Raw genomic sequence first — 4,525 nt, 5'->3', positions numbered from 1 at the left:
TAAAGGCGTTTAATTCGCCGCTAAAAATTAATTCGGCTTTAAATTTCCTTGGCCTAATTTTTTTTTTCTGGGCCTGGTTTTTAATTGTTCCTAAATGCAACATTCATAATCGATGGCTACTTCATTCATTCAAGTTGAACATCGATATAACATGCAAAACTGAACATCCCATCAACAAGCATCCAAACTCATGTATTACAATGGGTGGTGTATTGTATTCTCATATACAAACCGAGCTAAATTCAGAATAATAAATAAGCATCACAGTCATCACAAAGCCCTAAGCTTGTGTAATCAATTCCAGAATATTCCTCAGTGTCATCATCGAATGGTTTCCATTTTTCCACAAGTGGGGCCAACACATTCACGGCATGGCCCATATTTGGCCTTTGGATGGGTTCTCTAGCAGTGCAGTGCCCAGCTAATTCAGCAATTATGGAGATGCTCTCAAATGTTTCTTCTTTTACATCTAGGGCTGGGTCAATGGCTGCCATCAGTGTCTCCTTATCTGATTTAATGCGCCAGAACCAAGCGGCTAAGTACTGGCTCTCCTCGGGCCTGTCCTCATCAAGTGCCATCAACCCAGTCAATATATAGCTCCATTAGCACGATCCCAAAACTGAAGACATCAACTTTGGTTGTAATTTTTCCTGTCACTGGACCAATCAAATGATCGCAGTTGGAGTTAGTAAGACATGTGCACGCACTAATTTTGGGATAATAGACAATGAAATTGCATGGTCATTCCTACTTATACAAGAGATAAGTAAATATGCATCTGTACATTTCCAATCATTGTCTATGGAGTTGACTACTTAGGTAGGTGACTTCTTGTGCAAGAGATGTTTTTTACCTCTTGAATAAGTTGGAAGGGCTATAATTCGTTTACCAATATTTCATTTCTGGTTTAGGCACCAAAATTTCTCTCCCGCTCAAAATTGAAAGGAAAACCTAACATTTCAAAATCCCTTTAGAAACTTGCACAAATTGCCAATCAATTTATAAATGATCAAGATCGAAACAAATGGACATAACAGTTTGAAAGTAATGTGATTTTTGGAAATAACTTTCAAATTCCAGTTTGTATACTTGAAGCATATGGAAGATCCTCATTATCTACCGGATCCAAATTGATTTTTGCAAGAAGTTTTCTTATTAGTGCCATAAGCTCAATGAAATGTAGCCCTCTTGATCCACCAATGGGGGTCAGCTATGTCCATATTTAGGGTATAAAGTTCCAAGTTGAAATTTGTTATATATTCCTAAGTGAGCTAAAATAGCTTCTATAAACACGTATTCCTTCAGGTATTAAGTACTGAACAAAGAAGATCACTGCCCTCTTATTCATATCAATTTTCAATGCAACAAATTGAAAAGCAATTAGTTTGAAGGTTACCGGCATATTCTGGTGCTAAGTATCCAAAAGTCCCAGCAAGCCTGGTTACCACGGATTTCTCACCATCAGGAGCAAGCTTCACCAATCCAAAATCTGAAATTTTTGCTCTTAAATCATCCCCAAGTAAGATATTTGAAGATTTATGATCTCTGTGTATGAAGCTCTGGTGAGCCACACTGTGAAGATACTCCATTCCCCTGGCAATAAAAATATTAAGCTAGCCAGCCAATACACAAAATGATCATATCATAGAGCCATAGGGACGGATGGATGCATGGATATACAATACTAGTTTACCCAAGTAATTCAACAATACATGCTAAACTATGACCCTAAAAAGCCCAATAGCTTCCAAACCGTCCATTTCTAACTCCTGCAGGAACTAATACTAGTTTAGATTTTTTTTTTTTTTTTTTGGTATTTTGGAAAGCAAGCAGCAGGACGCACTCAATGGAAAACATAATAGAAAATAAAATCCATTATGGTGTACGTACAACTGACAGAACAAGACCAAATCCAGTTTCATCTTTGGTAAACATAATGGAAAATAAAGGCTGTCCTAACTTACTCTCAAGAAACAAAATCCCAATATTAATTAATAACTTAATTCACATCCAACAAACCCAAAGTGACATCATATGGCACAGCACGCACTCAACATGCAGGGATGTCTCACCCTCAATCCTCTGTATATTCCCCCAGAGCTACTCTCTCTCACCCTCGACCCTCCTCAAACTCACTCCGTCCTCACGATTCTTCAGCGATGTCTCTCAAATATCTTCTCTACAGACAGTGTTTGGCCCCTCTTGGTTAACTTTTTTTTCTTTTCCTGGTTTGGGACTGAGATCTGCAGAAAGTGAAGATTTGGTCATTGTATGGAGGCTGTGATGGAAGGGAACTAGGTATTTGTTTTCCAGAACAAGTTTTGTTTTATTATTATTATATATATATATATATTTCGTTTTCTAGAGTTTTTCTGATTATGTCTGATCGAAGGCTTGTTCATGATTGGTTATTGTGTTGTGAAGATCTTGTTATATTTTGCGGTAACGTCTTTACAATCTTATTGTAAAATGAGGTGTTTTTTTTTTTTTTAAATATATTGGAGAGGAGGTAAAATGCCTAGAAAACTTATAAGATACTACCAATGAGGTTTATTTTCTCGATGTTAATTCCCATGAACTTTTACAAGGCTTATATAGGTTCAAACAATCACCGAAAGTCGAGATCTGAAACGAAAAACATTAAAGATTGAGCTTGCGACAGGGTGTTTTCATCTAAGACCCCAAAAATTTTAAAATCATTTGTTTTTCGTGAACCTTTTCAATGCAAAGCAAGGTAATTTGTTAACTCAAAGGTGGCCCTCTGAAAGTCTTTGATGCAGGCCAGTTGAATAATTCAAGCCAACCAAATATCCAGTATATTGTTTTGATAGAATATTCAGTACTAGCAAGTTTTTGGTTGTAATATTGGCGTTTGTAATTGTGACCTAGTATCCAATATATTGTTTTGTCCTGACCTAGTATATATATATGAGCGTATGACTTAATTCGTTACTCCCCCATAAACAGTTGGATTTTAATTAAATGAGTGGAGAATTTGCAAGGAAAGTAGTTGTTCGAAACTAATAATATATGATCTGATAGTTTGGGATCGATAGGATTGCAAATTACTTCAACAAAACATCTTGTATCAGCATATCAGAGAGCAAGACTAGAGCAAGACTTGCACCTACATATTTGTAACTACTATAGATTGTAATGGGCTGAGTTTTCATGATTTAATCATCTCTTTTCCTGTTCCTAATAAAGAGTTCATCTTGTATACTACTCATGTGCTTCGGCTATGCCTTTTGGGATTTTAATAGAATCTTTGTTTGGTTATTTATTTAATTCTTGGAAATAAATATGCATAAAATCACCCATATCGAACTAGTACACTTAATAGATACAAGCAAACAATCAGCTTTTATGCTCACCATAGAATATTTTGAGAAAAGATCCTTAGGCATCCGTCACATCCCACTAGCTGAGTGTACGTAGATATTCTTCTCGACAGAGGACGACAAGAGCAACTGTGGCAAACAACAAAAATTTTGGTTGAATCAGAAGTCGGGTTTGGGAAACCAAGTTGCTAGAAATATATTGAACACTTCACTTGTACAAGTACATTTTATGGTGGATAACTCCAAATGATACTAACCTCATTTGCAGACCATGAGAGATCCAAGAGATCTCCGGTGTAGACATAGATCCAAGATTTATATAAATATATATATAATACTATATATATATATTTATATATATATAGCCCAATGTCGTATAGACTAAGTATAAAAACCACCCAAAATCATCACTACGTCGACACCCTTGACTCCTCATGCCTCCCCGGTGTCACAAAAAACCACCCAAAAAATGTGCCCTTTTATGAGAAGCCCCTTATGGGCCAGGGGAATCATTACACTGAGTCTGTCGAACTGACTCAGTGAACGACGGGAAAGCCCTAAAGAAAGACTGCATCAGATTGTCATTTTGTATCTGATACTCCCTCAGCTCCCGCATCTCTGTCCTCATTTCATCCAGCTGACTCTTGTAAGTTTCAGCATCCTTCTTATATTGCTCAGCATCCTTCTTATATTGTTCAGCATCCTTCTTGTGCTTTTCAGCCTCAGACATGTATTGTTGCATTTGAACTTTGTCACGTTGTCTACTTGACTCGGGGATGACCATTTCCCCAAGTCCCCGTGCATATCCAAGTCGATGGCCAAGAACCTCCCTAAAGACAGTCGCTGCTGCCTCATCACTACGTTGCTTTGGTCCTAGGCCATCCAACCTACCTTACATCTCCTTCTGCACATTGAGAAAGCAACGATTATTAACAAATAATCAGCTAGTGCTATATTAATATTTATCACGTATGAAAGAAACATAGATCCCAACAGCTGTTTCTGTACTACTCACATAAGTAGTTTCTGTAGCATCTGTGACAAATGCATTCTTTTGCTTCGACCAACGCGTCTCTTTGTAGAAGTCGACCAAATTCTCATTCTCATTGCGCTGTCATGTGTATGAACCATGTGACATTTGAACAACAAAAGCTATGAGTAACCACCTTTAGTGATAGTAAAGT

At 37.2% G+C, this 4,525-nt stretch overlaps 1 pseudogene; it reads right to left on the bottom strand.

Annotated features, from left to right (window-relative positions):
• Positions 1-242: 242 nt before the first annotated feature.
• On the bottom strand, positions 243-4,125 carry LOC108990978 (annotated as a pseudogene).
• Positions 4,126-4,525: the final 400 nt, after the last annotated feature.

The sequence above is a fragment of the Juglans regia genome, chromosome 14 (assembly GCF_001411555.2).
Source record: "Juglans regia cultivar Chandler chromosome 14, Walnut 2.0, whole genome shotgun sequence".
NCBI classification, from domain to species: Eukaryota; Viridiplantae; Streptophyta; class Magnoliopsida; order Fagales; family Juglandaceae; genus Juglans; species Juglans regia.
The sequence above is the reverse complement of the archived record's forward strand: the minus strand, read 5'-3'. Positions and strand labels throughout refer to the sequence as shown.